This window comes from Lathyrus oleraceus, chromosome 2 (genome assembly GCF_024323335.1).
Source record: "Lathyrus oleraceus cultivar Zhongwan6 chromosome 2, CAAS_Psat_ZW6_1.0, whole genome shotgun sequence".
Lineage (NCBI taxonomy): Eukaryota > Viridiplantae > Streptophyta > Magnoliopsida > Fabales > Fabaceae > Lathyrus > Lathyrus oleraceus.
This window is the reverse complement of record NC_066580.1, coordinates 114,512,142-114,528,981: the sequence shown is the minus strand read 5'-3', so window position 1 is coordinate 114,528,981 and position 16,840 is coordinate 114,512,142. Positions and strand designations below refer to the sequence as shown.

Below are 16,840 nucleotides of genomic sequence, written 5' to 3'. Positions count from 1 at the left end.
GTTCGGTAGGACGGATCCGTTTTGTCACTCTTACGTATGAGAATGTAAAGTTGTATTTTAATACACGAGTTAGTAAGCCTTTTATTATTATTATTATTTAGAAATTGATATGAATGATGAATTGACTAGTTTGTAGGTTTATTCGATTTGATTATAGTATAATATGGTTTACTCATATTTAAACGAGATTGAACCGATTGGATTTTAAGTCGAATATAATTAGTTTAATAGATTTTAATCTTTTGCATCTATTTATTTAACTTTTTCAATGGTGTAGTGTTATATTTTGTATGACTCTCCTATGGCGATGTCAAGAGGACGCCCAAGGAGAGACAATGATAACATGTCGTCCAATGGGAGGTATCGCCTCACCCCAAAGATCTTTATATCGTCCAGTCATGGGAAACATGAGAAAGGATGTTTCTAGGGCAGAGAGAAGTCAAGATCATTAACTGGTTTATGACCTCTTTGGAAATAGGGATTCAACGGTCCATCATTGACTAAGTGGACGGTGATTCTTCCCAAGAGAATCGTAGGCCCAAAAAAGCCCCTATAAATACTTCTTCATTGGAGGAGGAAAGGACAATTCATCACACCCTAAAAGCATAGTATGCAGTCATAACACACTGATCACATCCCTTGTCGGCTTATACCTAAGCATATCACCATCCATTGAGCCTCTCACCTCACGTGAACATGACTCTTAAAACCACCCCTCTAAGTCTATATATCCTTGTAGGGGGAACATACACACATGTACTTTTTTACTAGTACAATAACACACATTGTAGGACCCCGATAATACTAACTTGGGCCACACTCCTACTTTAACTCCCTCAATCTTACTTCTGAAGATGACCGACAAAATCATAACCTACAACACAAACATTATTGCTAGAGGTTTCGCCGATGGAAGTGACTCTATATCTTCCCGGAGAAAATACACAAGACAGGTGTTTGCAACAAATGTAATATCCCCTGACTTCCCCAAAAGCTCCTGAGGGAAAGTATGGGTTAACATCATCTTCCCCTATGAGGACGCTCTCGACATTAACCCTCGCGACGAATATTCTTTGGTCATCATTATGTGTCGTTACGCGAACAATGACATAGAGTCGCCACTGAACTTTATTTATTCTGAGAGAAAAGAGCAAATATCGATAAAACTCCAAAGGTGAAAAAATTGGTCTTGCAACCGAACTCTAGTTCGAAAGTAGGTTATGCAAGGGGAAGATGCTAACACCTTTCACATACGTTGTACTCGACGGGAACCATCTAGGTTGTCTACACTTGAATGGGTGTTACTAATCTAAAGGTTACTTGCTATCGGGGAAAGCATGAGATTTTTGAAGGTGTGAAAAACACAAGAAATGGGGGTTTAAATTGGGTTTTACAAGTAAAAGTTTTTTCCAAAACAAGAACATCACTAACAAGTTAATAACAAATAGATAAAAATACAAGTATTTTTATCTTGGTTCGCGTGAAACTCAAAGCTAATCCAGTCCACCCGCCAAGGTGATTTTGCCTTATACACAAGGACTTAATCCACTATAATCAACAGATTACAACAAACACAAAGAATAACCTTCTTTGTCTTCTAAAGGATCTAACTATACCCCAATCTCCTTAAGGACTCACAAAGAACAACCTTCTTTGTCTTATCAAGGATCCAACTATACCCCATTCTCCTTAAGGGCTCACAAAGAACAACCTTCTTTATCTTCTCAAGGATAACCTCCTTAAGGAATCAAACAAATAGTTTGAATAATATTTTGTGTGTTACAAGATGCTTCTACACAAGCAGATTTTACACAAATGAATAACAAGCACTTAAAGAAAAACTATGTACAAAAGAATGATAGTTTTTCACAAAGAAAAATAACTTGTCAAAATATTTATGTCACCGACGCTTTTCTTCAAGTCTCCAAGTCTTACTTATATAGCATAACCATACGACCATTGGAGGGCAAAATGGAGAAAGCTCATTTGAGCGGTTGTCCACTATTGGATGGGAAAGGAGTGATATTGCATACTGTCTTTCGCCCATAAAATCACTGACATGTGTGATGTATAGTATTGTCCTTGCCCATGAAATCAGGCAGTGGAAAGGATGTTTGATTTGTACCATGTACTATTTAATCACGTTCTCTTTTTGATCTTATCTTCAAACTCATTGGCTTCTGATGAAAATTGATGAAGCATGAAATGAAGAAACATAAAGTTGGATTTAGAAACTTCAGAATCTTTGGTCAGAACCTTGACAGTGTCAGTAGTTTGGCTTGAGATCTTTAAAATCTTCAGAATCTTCAGTCAGAACCTTGATAGCTTCAATCTCCTGACTTAAGATTTTCAAAATCTTCAACTACATAACACAACTTCAGAAGCTTGTCATTCTTCAGAAGTTTGGTGATCAGAGTCACGTCCAGAAGCATGAACTGAGAGAACATTGCAGTAGCAACATAGTGTCTCCTCAGAAGCTTCTCATGAGTGAATCAGCACAGAAGCAGAAAGATCATTGCAACAATAATATTGAACATCTTTCAGAACTTCTAATGGTGGGCGCAGAAGCGGATTTGAAATACATAGTTCAAAAACTGATGATGTTGCACATCATATATTCAGAATTAGAACTGGTTGTTAAAGTTACACAATAACAAACCATTAGGGTACCAAAATTGTTCTCACACAAATACAACATTGTTATCATCAAAACTCAAGGTATAAATACAAAACCAAATCGTGTTCTAACAATCTCCCCCTTTTTGATGATGACAAAACATGTATTTTGATGACCAGTTTTGTACAGGGTAATCATCAAAGAATACATCTTAAAGAAGCACAAAAATCTCCATGAGATGTATAATCATATAAAGATAAAATCAGAATGAAAGAACACTTTCCTGATTAACCTTTTTGAAATACCATAGTGAATTTTCCGTCAGAGTCTGGTTTATCTTCAAAAGTTGATTGATATTGTTCAGATCACTAGTTTGATAACATCATCATTCTGATAAGCTTCACTTCAGAAGCTTTGTTGAGTTCTTATGAAGAAACTTTAGAAGAGATTTGTTTGGTATCTTGTTTTAAAAAGCTGGTTTTCTTATCGGAACCTTGACTTTTCAAGACTGATTACTATATAAGAAAATCTCCCTTAACTGGATTCTAAATCCATGACTTTCAGAAAGAACATATTATGATCTTTAATACTTTAAGACATCTTCAGATTTTTGATTTTAACCATTCGGATTCTTGAGAAGTAGCCCTGTAAAACACTTAACAAACTCTTTTTTGAAGTAGTTGTTAGCATAAAACATTTATCAATGTTTGAGTTTTTAATTTAGGAATTTAGATATCGAAATAAACACTAATTCTTCCTCTTATATATGTCATGTTTTCTCTCCCTTTGTCATCAATCAAAAAGACATAGGACAAAAAATAAGAGAAACAAACATATTTTATTGAAAAATGTCAAAAAGGCAGTGCAAGATACAATTGATAAAAACAAACTGGAAATACAAAGAACTATAAACAAAACGCAACATGTAATCATAAAGGACATACATACACACTTAAATAAAAACATACATGAGCTAAGATATTTTAGAAAAACCAAAGGTTTTGGGAAGAAGAAATAGGCGACAAAACAATTGGGTAGTTATCCAGAAGATTTAGGGGATTTACCAATGGATCAACACCATCTTCACGACAGAGCTCCATGTAGTACACTAAAACTTCGGGTGGATTGATCTTTGTGAAGATAGGATAGTTATCTGATCAGTCACCATTTTCACTATATTTTCGTTGCTTATCCGACAAGAAACCAAGGACTTTAAGACATTGTGCAAGCATTTTGGTACTTTTCAAGGCAATTTTACTTCCCATATAATATTTGAGCATTTCCATTAATTGTCAGTTTTACTTTATATTTTCGTGATTTTATGCGAAGGATGTCTTTTTTTTTGTCCAACAGGTCCAGGTGGAAGAACCGAGGAACTTGGAGCGAGACAGTGCGGAATTCCGGCATGCAAAGGAATGGAAAAACCCCGATACAGGAGGCCTGACACGGCCACCCGTGTCACCTGACACAGGTCGTGTCAGGCAGAAGGAGAATGAAAGCCAAAACAGTAACCTGACACGGGCCGTGTCAGCCCAAGCCCAAAATTTTCTCTTTTCATCGGGCTTTTGATCATCAGGCTTGCAGAGAGATTTTTGGACATGTCCATCTGTTGCTTGCAATTTTCACTATATAAGAGAACTTTCTACCAAATAAAAGATCATCTTGGAACGAGGCAAAACACAGTATTATCAAGCAATCAAGTATTACAGAGAGCAAGGAGTTCGGAGAGCGAAAGGTTTTCATGAGCGGAAGCGATTGAAGATCCAAGTCATCCAAATACTTGTAATGTGTAATTTTTATCTTGAATTCGTTTTGAACAATATGAGTAGCTAAACCCCCCAATGTTAGGGGATGTCCTTGATTTAGAATTGTAATGACTATGAGTTTACGATTGCATTTATAATATTATTCTTACGGTAACCTTTTGATGTATTTAATGCTTTCTCTTGGTAATGCTTTCTCTTTTAGACCAATCGAGATTGTTTTGTGGTTATCAATTAGGCTGGACCGCCATTGGTAAGGTTTTCATAAGGTTACTCTGCAGTAGATATCACCTAGGACTAGGGATACCCTGTATGAATCAGAGCATTCTTGATATAATAAATCTTAACTTCACCCTAATTTTCTATGGACATAGAAATTAGGGTAGATTGATTAAAGGTTTTCTCACCAAGGACTTGGGAGAAAATACCCTTGAGAACTGGTAGTAATTGATATTTGTTGATGCAGTAGTGACTCAGAGTTGTTACAGGGATAAATCATACACCTTCCCTAGCATTGTTCATCATACCTTGCAAACCCTTATTTTTATTATTATTTTCCTTTGAGATAGACAAATATCAAAGGAACTGCCAAAATATAACTTTTATTATTATTTTCCATTGTCCCTGGAATTGTTCCTCATACCTTGCAAACCCTTATAATTTTGAATTTAAAACCCCAATTATAATTTTTGTTTAATTGAACGATGAACTGAACTCAATATTAACTTGCAGTCCTTGAGATCGACATTCGGGGAATTTCCCCTTTATTACTATAACAGGCAAAATAGTACACTTGCTATTTTTCCGATCAAGTTTTTGGCGCCGTTATTGGGAACTGCCAAAATATAGAGTTTAATTTTTAGTTCAATTAAAATTTTATTGCTCTGCAATAAAATTATTTTTTTGTCATTTATATAATTTAAATCACTAATTCGTGTATGCGAGGAGAGCCCTTAGCAGAATTTCTTTTTGACGCAGAAATCGAGAGAACCCTTCATCGGAGACGCGGAAACGCTAGATTAGATTCCAAAGAAGAAGTTCCCTCTAATCACTCAGATTCAGAAAAAGAAATTATGGCTGAAATTCCTCCAGTTCCACCGCTTCCACCTCCGGAAAGACTCCTAGGTGAATATGGAGGTGCAAATGCGTCGTGTGGTAGATTGACCATTGTCAACCAACCGGTGAATGTGACGAACTTTCAATTGCATCCTAGCACAATCAATCAACTTGAGAGAAAATCTTTCACCGAAAAGGTTAATGAAGATGCCAACAAGCACCTGCAGAGATTCCTGACCATGAGTACTACTTTGAAAATTGATGGTCATACTTATGAAGCAAAGAAGTTAAAAATGTTCTTGTTCACTTTATCTGAAGAGGCGGAAGAGTGGTTCTACTCTCTTCCAGCTGGTAGTATTACATCATGGGAAGAGATGGAAACAACTTTCTTAAATGAGTATTTTCCCGCATCAGTATTTCTGAGAAAAAGATATGAAATCTTGAACTTCAAACAAAAAGATGGTGAGTCTTTGGGAGATACCTACAAAAGATTCAAAAGGGTCCTGGTAGTGTGCCCAACTCATAATATGGATCAGACTGAACAAATACAGATGTTTGTGAATGGGCTGAAAATAAAGACAAAATGGTTAATTGATACAGCAGTCAGTGGCTCAACAAATTTCTCAACAGCCACCGGTATTAAAAGGATCATTGAAGCGATAGCCGCAAATGAGCATCTTGAATTATATGATAGGTGTACAAGCAAACCTGAAGGAGTCATTCACCTGAAAGTAGAATCAAATAAAATCCGTTTGGAAGATACAGTCGCTGCTGAAGTGGAGAAAAAATTAAAAGCAATGAATATAGGTACTCAATAGGTAGCTCAAATTCAACTTGCTCAGACCATCACGTGTGAAATTTGTAATGGACCTCACCACATTGTGTATTGCTTTGCAAATCCTCAACAAATTGAAGAGATAAAATTCTAAAAGCAAAATAACCCCTACTCTAACACTTACAATCCAGGTTGGAAGATCATCCAAACTTCTCTTGGAAAGATCAGACAGGGAATGTTCCACAATAGGGTCAAGGTCAATATCAGACTCAATATCAACAACAACAAGCTCCAAGGAAAGCAGACTGGGAGATTGCCATTGAAAACATGGCAGCTCAAAATAGGCAATTTGAAGAAGAGACGAGAAACAATCAGAAAAACACCACCGCCTCTCTAAAGAATCTTGAAGTTCAGTTGGGGCATACCTGAAGATGATGAGGCACCCATCATTCTGGGTCGACCTTTCATGCAGACAAGTCGATGCAATCTCGACATGGATCAGGGTACGTTAACCTTGAAAGTTCACGACAGGGAGATAACATTGAATGCTATTGAAGACCAGGAGCTAGAGGAAGATACAAAATCTCAATATCAAGTAGGCTTATTTAGGACAGAGGCGAGAAGGCAAAGTAACATACCAACATCAAAGAAAGATACAGGAAGGACCTCTCGGCTCTCAACACTGCCATTAGCCACCCTGAATGGAAAGACTCCCATCTCTATTCCAGAAACCAAGAGAAAGAAAAGGAAATAAAAACAAGGTAAGAAGATGGAGGTTAAAAAGGACTTGTGGCACAAAGGAATCCATACTGATGAAAGAGACAGCTTATTAGTGTTGGACAAGAGATGCAACAAGGTTTGGAGGCTGAAGTATCCCCCATAACAAGGGGAATGAACCGTCGATCCATGCGACATTAAACGAAGCGCTTCGTGGGAGGCAACCCACGCGTTACTATTTCTAATTATTGTTTGTGTTTGTTTGTTATTTTAGGTTTGCATAGTGCCTCGCATAAAAGGGAGAAGGTAATCACATGGAAAAAGTTGGAAAATTTGAATTTCGTGTGGGCATGTTGCACTTTCTTCCCCAATCCCTCAGTGGGGTACTGTGAGTCACCCTCATTCTATCATGTTCTAAAACATTGAGGTCAATATTTAGTTCAAGTGTTGGGGAGGTTTCCTATGCTTTGTGCCTTTAATTTTTGTTTTGTTTTATGTTTTATTTTATTATTTCCCAATTTTTAACGTTCACATTTGGTTTAGTTTTATTGTCGGGTATCATGTGTTACAGGTTCTTGGTATTATAGTCGGATGAGGTAATGATCAATAGCGGTAGTGGATGAAATGACCACTCCACTTACTATTGCTTGTTGTGAAGGATCTTCCCAGAAAGTCGATACTGCTGAAGAAAATATCAGACGCAATTTCTAAAGCTCAACTAACGTAGGTTCCCTATGCATTCCGAGTTGAGTAAGAAGCCGCACCATACTCGAAGTATTATGGATGCTGTCAAGCTTTACCTAACATGGTTAGTGCATAAAAATCCAAACACATTTGTCATCATGAGCGATATTCAGGTATGTCTTTATCACTCTGACTTTACATAGGTTCTCTGGGAGTTTCACTTCATGTGTACACACACTGAGGCACATTGTTTAATTATAGCCCTGAACTTTCTAGCCATCCCATTACTGTTATCCTTTGTTAACCCCATTTGAGTTTGTACCCTTTGTTTGTCTAACCACATAAATGTAACCCGCAACCCAAAATACTTCCTTACCCTGTTCGGAGTCAATGTGATGTCATTGAGTTATGTTAAATTCTAAGTTTGGGGTATACCCCATAAGTATCGAAAATCAAGGTGAGTACGAAAAAAACGACAAATGTAGTCAATGGTTCGAAGGAAGCACTCACTGAAGGAAGAGCACTCAATTGAAAAAAAGAAAAGAGAGAATATCAAAGAAGAACTGAGAAATTGAAAAAGAAAAGAATAAAAAATAATGAAAAGAACATTAACATTGACTCTGAACCCAAAACCACTTGTTTTCCCTTTTGTTTGTATTTACCACACCATAACCCAAGCCCCGTTATAACCCGAAAGACCTCAAAAAGTGTGTGTTGTATGCAGTTGATATGAAAGGAGAAACTATTCAGACTTATGAGTTGATATTGCATATTTTGAATTGAGAGTGAAAACACTTTAACCCCGAGAGGCTTGGTGAGAGTGTGATGTAAGCTGACAGGTTAAGCGATATCTCGATGAGAAAGTGCGGCAGAAAACTCATTAGGAAAAGCATGAACTATAAAAGGGAGAGTGACAACGTTGGCGAAAGATCTCAGTAGTATCATAGTAAGAATACAAATTTTGGGAAGTGACACTTTGTCATATAGGACATTACTTGAGGACAAGCAATGAGCTAAGTTTGGGGTTGTGATCAGTCACCATTTTCACTATATTTTTGTTGCTTATCTGACAAGAAACCAAGGACTTTGAGACATTGTGCAAGCATTTTGGTACTTTTCAAGGAAATTTTACTTCCCGTATAATATTTGAGCATTTCCATTAATTGTGAGTTTTACTTTATATTTTCGTGATTTTACGCGAAGCATGTTTGTGTTTTTGTCCAACAGGTCCAGGTGGAAGAACCGAGGAACTCAGAACGAGACAGTGCGGAATTCCAGCAAGCAAAGGAATGGAAAAACCCCGGCACATGAGGCCTGACACGGCCACCTGTGTCACCTGACACGGGCTGTGTCAGGCAGAAAGAGAATGAAATCCAAAACAGTAGCCTGACACGACCACCCGTGTCAGCTGACACGGGCCGTGTCAGCCAAGCCCAAAATTTTCCCTTTTCATCGGGATTTTGATCATTGGGCTTGCAGAGAGATTTTTGGACATGTCCACCTGTTGCTTGGAATTTTCACTATATAAGAGAACTTTCTACCAAAGAAAAGATCATCTTGGAACGAGGAAAAACACAATATTGTCAAGCAATCAAGTATTACAGATAGGAAGGAGTTCGGAGAGCAGAAGGTTTTCATGAGCAGAAGCGATTGAAGATCCAAGTCATCCAAATACTTGTAATGTGTAATTTTTATCTTGCATTCATTTTGAACAATATGAGTAGTTAAACCCCCCAATTCTATGGGGTGACCCTGATTTAGAATTGTAATGAATATGAGTTTATGATTGCATTTATAATATTATTCTTACGGTAACCTTTTGATGTGTTTAATGCTTTCTCTTTCGGACCAATCGAGATTGTTTTGTGGTTATCAATTAGTCTGGACCACCATTGGTAAGGTTTTCATAAGGTTACTCTGCAGTAGATATCACCTAGGACTAGGGGTACCCTGTATGAATTAGAGCATTCTTGATATGATAAATATTAACTTCACCCTAATTGCCTATGGACATAGAAATTAGGGTAGATTGATTAAAGGTTTTCTCACCAAGGACTTGGGAGAAAATACCCTTGAGAACTAGTAGTAATTGATATTTGTTGATGCAGTAGTGACTCAGAGTTGTTATAGGGATAAATCATACACCTTCTCTGGCATTGTTCCTCATACCTTGCAAACCCTTATTTTTATTATTATTTTCCTTTGCCTTTATTTTTATAATTTTGAATTTAAAACCCCAATTATAATTTTTGTTTAATTGAACGATGAACTGAACTCATTATTAACTTGCAGTCCTTGAGATCGACATTCAGGGAATTTCCCCTTTATTACTATAACAAGCAAAATAGTACACTTGTTATTTTTCCGATCATTATCCAACTGGGTATTACTTCCATTTATTTCCTTTTTGGATGGATGAGGGTTTTCACTACAGAAAGATCTAGGAGGGGATATAGGTTGGGCTAGTTGCAGTTGTTGAAATTGTTGTTGCATTTGTTGTTGTTCTACAACTATTAACTCGTTGACAGAAGTGTGAAGAGTTAATTCAGGTATCCCTTCCAAGATAGGGTTGCTTTCATTTCTCTTTGATGAACTTGGAGATTGTTGTTGTTGTTGTTCAACCATTGAAGAAGATGAAGATGAAGAACGGTTGTAGAGAGAGAGAGAAGGTTGTTTTAGGTTAGAAAAGTGAAAGTGTGGGAGTAATGTGCGCGGTGTGAAAATGTGAGTGATGTGGGTTTATATAGAAAAATCTGCAATAATGACAAATAGGAAATACACAATCATAGGGGGGAGCGTAAGAGTTTAAACCTAATTCCAAGAATTGTTAAACTCAATGTGTCATGCTTTTATCACGCATACTCAGAAAGTGAGACAGTTGTCACCACAAAGAACCACATAAAATAAACTAAAAGACAACCATTTAATGCAACAACTGTTCAAAATCAGGAAGAAAGATCGATAAGATTTCTTTTGATCAGAACCTTTCTGATTCATGAAAACTTCCTTACTTCAGAAAGCTCATGTTTCAGAGTCAGAAAGAATAACAATCTCATAATCTAATATAGAGTTCTGAAGACTTAAATATTCTGAAATACATCTTTTCATTCTTGACATAATTTCATAAATATGTTTTTTAGAATTAACATGAATCTATCTTCGACAAGGGGTTTTATAAAGATATCAGCCCATTGATGGTTTGTATCAACAAATTTTAAATGAAAAATACCCTTCTAAACATAGTCACGTAAAAAGTGATGTTTTATTTCAATATGCTTAGCCCTAGAATGCAAGATAGGATTCTTAGATAAAAAAATAGCAAAAGTATTATCATAGAGAATAAGAATGTTACTCTCAGATATCTGATAATCTTTCAGCTGACTCTTCATCCAGAGTATCTGAGTGTTTCATCCAAAAGCTACAATATATTCAACTTTGGTTGTTGAAAGCGCGATTGTTGATTGTCTCTTGCTGAACCATGATATCAAGTTATCTCCTAGAAATTGACAACTTGCAGAAGTACTTTTTCTTTCAATTCTGTCTCCAGCATAGTCAACATCGCAATAGCCTACTAATTTATACTCACTTGATTTTCTATAAAACAAACCAAGGTTAGTAGTACCTTTCAGATACCTAGAGATTCTCTTAACAACAGTTATGTGAGCTTCCCTAGGATCTGATTGGAAGTGAGCACATAAGTAGACATTGAATAAGATATCAGGTCTAGAAGTGGTTAGATATAAAAGAGAGCTTATCATACCTTTGAATAACTTTTGATTTACCTTACTGCTTACCTCTTCTTTCTCCAGAATACATGTAGGATGTATTAGAGTCTTTGCTTGCTTATATTCTGATAAGTTAAACTTTTTCAGAAGTTCCTTTGTGTATTTTCTCTGATGAATATAAGTTCCTTCTGATTGTTGATCAATCTGGATTCCTATAAAGAAATTAAGTTCTCCCATCAGACTCATTTCAAATTCTACCTGCACTGACTTATCAAAATCCTTGCATAATGACGCATTAGGATAACAAAAAATAATATCATCAACATAAATTTGCACAACCAAAATATCATTCTTGAAGGTTTTGCAAACGAGAGTTATGTCCACTTTCCCTCTGGTAAAATCATTTTCCAAAAGAAAGTTACTTAGTCTATCATACCATGCTTTGGGAGCTTGCTTCATGAAATTATGGCAAGAAGATCCCTGATGTCGAACACGATGTCACGACCTTAGGGTCTGCACATTATGACACAACAGATAATAGTGGGATAAATAAAACAATAAATAACACACACAATTGTTAACCCAGTTCGATGCAACGTCACCTACATTTGGGGGCTACCAAGCCAGGAAGGAAATCCACTATCAAAAAATTAGTTTAAAGTCCTGAACAACCTCAGTGTGTACAAACTTATCTCATAATATCTACTTATGGACGTTTCTATCTAGAGTAACCCTAAATATGAGACCTTTTCACTTCCCTTAATCACAAGATAACACACAGCAGAAAAGCACAATCCACTATTGCTTAAAAGCTTCTGAGGGATAACAAATTACAACTCAAAAACACTCATTCCAATTCAAGTATCAATGTCATACTTAAATGGCTCACATAAAACACATACACAACACCCTAATGATAACACAATTCTACACTGTTCGATGCATTCCTAGGTTAAGAACTCCTCTATATATAGCAGTGATATGCATGCGCCTCTACCTTTGATATGAAGTAGGTCCAAGATCTCTTCTCAATCTTCTAAAAATATGATTCTTATTAAATCAAATATTTCCTAATATGTCTTGACATTATTCCTTCGTGTACAAGTCAAGATATGATCTTCTTCAATCACAGGGAAACGTGCAATAAATTACAAAACTAAATCTTCAGAGAATTTGTAGGAAGCACAATTAACAATACTAAATCTCACAACTAACTCAAGTTGGATTATGCAGAATGTTGAAGCAACATGTCAGGACATCTTGTTCAACATCTTGCAAAGTAACAAATCACCAAAAGACAAACCTAATGATAACACTAAAACTTACCGTATTTTCGACCCCGATTTCACATGCATTCTAGTTGTTTTATTATCATTTTGTTGTGTTATTGCTATGTTTTCCTTTGTTTTCAGGTTTTTACTTTAATTGGAGCCCCGATCGAGAAAAGGAGCGAAAAAGAGCCAAAAACCCTAAAAATCAGCATTTTGTACTTATGGCCTACCCAATGGCGGGCGCCACAGACCCTGCCATGACGTGTCCAAGCTCAACTCCCTTAACTCCCACATTCTCCACTACATCCACTAAGGCGCCTCACTTTGGCCTTGTGGCGGGCGCCATGGCCTTGTGGCGAGCGCCACAAGAGGAAAATAGTTTCCCTCCCATTTTCAAGTTGAAGGGCATCCAAGTCATTTCCATCTTTTTACTTGCTTATAAATAGAAACTCGAATTCACTTTTACAATCATCCAAACTTAGAGCAGAGGCAAACTCAGAGCAACTTTGTTTCACTTAGGCATATATTCAGTTTTATAAAGTGGTAATCGCTTCGCATTGGAGTGTTACTGCAAATTGTGTAATCGAGTCTGTGATAGAGTCTGTAATCGAATTTGGAGCACTTTGGAAGGAAGTTAATCCTGCCGCCATTTTCATTTCCGCATTGCAATTTATTCAACCCTCCGATTGGAGCAGGTTTTTATTACTTGTCTTTATCTTATTTATTTTCCTCGCACTCACTTTACTTTTATTTATTTCCTCGCACTCGCTTTACTTTCATTTATTTCCTCGCACTCGCTTTAAATTATTTATTTTCTCGCACTCGCTTTAAATTATTTACTTTCCGTACTCACACTACTTTTATTTATTTTAATGCACTTTTACTTTACCATGTCTAACTAAATTTATAAGGTTAGAATGTAAGGATCGTAATTGAACCGATAATCCGTACAATTGTTCGTAGAAACACTTAAGGGCTATTTTAACTTTCAACTTAAGTTTTCCCGCACTTCAATTCCGTTGGGTAAGATCGAAAGCCGTCCAACGTCCTTTTAAACTTAATTGTTTTTAACTGTTTCAAAAACAGCGAAAGCGCTTTGTTTAGTTCATTAGGAGATTTTAACATTAAGAAGAAAAGAGATTTTAAAACTATTTTCGGACGCGTTTATAAGTTTAGAGTCTGGTTCGTGAGAACCTCTTTTGGTTAAGAAATCCAGGTTATAATACTTTTCGACTTAGTCAAGATACTATATTTCTTAAAAATAGGTTTACTACTCTAACGCAATGCGCGCCTTTTTATAAGTGACAATAAGAGGGTTTGATTAGGGAGTACAACTCGGTTCTGAATACGCGAAAGCGACAATTCCTGTTAAATTAGTTCTTTTCAAAGTAGGAAACATTGCCCATAAGTAGCTCTACTAGCAAGTACTTGGATTATTAATTGATTACGTGAATTACATTCGACCCTGTCTTTACTAATTATATTCGAAACTTCACTCATCATTGCACACTACAAAAACACCTATTTTGATTGCCTTTGATAAACACCATAACAATAGATAACGATAGATTGACATTTGGTCTCTGTGGATTCGACAATCTTTTATATTACTCTGACGCGTTCGTATACTTGCGAACCCCGCATCAAGTTATTGACCGCATCAAGTTTTTGGCGTCGTTGCCGGGGACCAATTTCGTCAAATTTCATTTTCCTGTTGTTATATCGTTTAGACTTAGGCTATTTCCTGCCGGTCAATGCGAAGAACTCGCAGTACCGGAAGTTTAAGCTTAGTATACCCTCTGGCGGAACCTGAACGTTACGCTCGCGCACGTTTGTTCTTTCATAGAATTAAGAGAGCTATGGCCGAAGATCAAAACCAAAGACCTCTTAAGGATTTCGCTCAACCATCTAATGAAGAACCTAGTTCTAGTATAGTAAACCTAGCCATCCCAGCTAATAATTTTGAACTTAAACCATCCATGTTGCAACTAGTGCAACAGAGACAATTCGCAGGTCTCGCTACCGAGAACCCAAACCAACATTTAAAAATATTTCTTTAATTAACAGATACTTTTAAAACCAATGGAGCTTCTCCTGAGGCAATACGTTTAAGATTATTTCCTTTTTCCCTCAGAGATAAAGCTCTAGCATGGTTAGATTCCCTTCCACCCAATTCCATTACGACTTGGGATAACCTTAGAATAGTTTTTCTTGCTAGATATTTTCCCCCGAGTAAGACCGCCGTTCTTCGAAACCATATAACTAGATTTACCCAAAACCAAGGAGAATCGCTGTTCGAAGCTTGGGAGAGATATAAAGAGTTGTTACGAGCATGCCCACATCATGGTTTAGAAAATTGGTTAATCATTCAAACCTTCTATAATGGACTTCATTACAACACAAAGATGACCATCGACGCTGCCGCAGGCGGTGCTCTGATGAACAAACCTTATCCTGAAGCTAGTGCCCTCATCGAAGATATGGCTCAAAACCATCAATCATGGGGAGTCGAACGAGCGACAGTTGAGAAGAAGGAAGCCCAAGGAGGAGTGCATGAACTAAGCTCTATAGACATGATGCAAGCTAAAATGGATGCATTAGCCCTTAAAGTCGAGCATATGTGCATAAACCCGAATACTGTAGCCACACTTTCGTCGGATTGTGAGATATGTGTGTAAGGGCCAACTGTCATACAACATACGATCATAGGTTTCGATGATGACAAATTACCAACATGGATGAATCGGCATTGTCGATTCCACCTCTACAAAACAAATGCAACATATCACCTATCATATCCTTTTCTATGCTCATCTAAACTGTCATATTTCATACAACATATGTGGATAAAATGTGGTCATGACAAAATGCATGAAAACCACAAAAATATGAAATTTTGCAGATTTGCAGGGTTTGAGTCGACCGCTGGGGTCAGCGCATGAACCACAGGTCAGCGCATAACTTAGTGCATTTCCCACGGGTCAGCGCACAAGAGGCTTGCGTCGACCGCAGGGGTCAGCGCATGAACCACGGGTCAGCATACGCCGACCTATGGTCGACGCATACTGCTGTGTTTTTCAGTCTGTCCAAAACTGCAGGCTATGCGTCGACGCATAGACCTGCTATGGTCGACCGTTCGTGCGTAAATTCAGTCTTTAAGCATTTCCCACTCTGTTTGAAAAACTGTTAAATGGGTTGGTTGGTTGATTACTATAAATAGAAGTGCAGTTACTTGTATCAACCAACATTTGACAATTTGATTCAAGTGTTCAAAGAACAAGAAAAAGTGAAATAGGTGTCCAAGATTCTTCATCTTCATCTTCAACATCTCACAACACATCAATTACACACAACCATTTTTGAAGTGCTTTGTGATTGGTTAAAGGTGATAACGTTCGAAGCCGTGATTGGGGAATCCGGTTCGGGTTGAAGCTTGCGACAGGTTTTTTCTTGAATAAAACCTTTAGGGTTTTGTCCTCCAAGACTGGTTTGATTTTGGGGGTTTTTGGACGAATTTCTTCATCAATTTTCAGCTGAGCGAAGGTGATTGAGAAGAGGAAGTCTTCATCAATCTAGTAGCGGATTTAGTGATATTGAAGGGAAGATTTCAGGTTCGATTTGTTGTAGTTGAGATCAGTCGGGCCGAGGGTTTGAAGAACTGAGGGTTATTCAACAAAGGGGCTGGAATCGGAGGTCTATCAACAACAATCGAAGGACTTGATTCACCTTGAATCAAGGAACAAGGAGTGGAAGCAACATTCAACGTCTTGAGAATTCTGTTGTATATTTGCTTTGCAATCCTTGTATAAACGGTTAAACTCAACAGGTGATATCTATTAAAGCAATCTCAATTCTAGTTTTAGAATTGAGGGCAGACGTACCCCGAAGCGAGGACGACGGGGGAACTGCCTCATCAAATCTTTGTCTTCTCTATTTTCCAGCATAGTTGTTTTGGCTTAAAAATAAGTGATTTTAGTATAAGCACTTTTATCAAACCTTGATATTAATTGAGTAAGAAGTTAAAACTCTGTTTTTGAATCCAAAGTACAATAGGATATTGTACTAGACTAATTGGAATCACTTACTCAACATAAATATCACTTGGAGTGTTTTTGCACACCAAGTGTTTGATAATTTGCCTAAACCAAAATTATCTTAGTTGTGTATCTAGTTTGGTTTGCTCTTTGAATCATTGGAACTAGGAATCCTAGTAAGTGAAACAAATCAATAAT

At 37.1% G+C, this 16,840-nt stretch overlaps 1 non-coding gene across 1 annotated transcript; it reads right to left on the bottom strand.

Annotated features, from left to right (window-relative positions):
* Nucleotides 1-14,851: 14,851 nt before the first annotated feature.
* On the bottom strand, nt 14,852-14,958 carry LOC127124017 (small nucleolar RNA R71). Its single transcript, XR_007803662.1, has one exon. It is a non-coding gene; the product is annotated as a small nucleolar RNA R71 (small nucleolar RNA).
* Between the last annotated feature and the right edge of the window lie 1,882 nt (nt 14,959-16,840).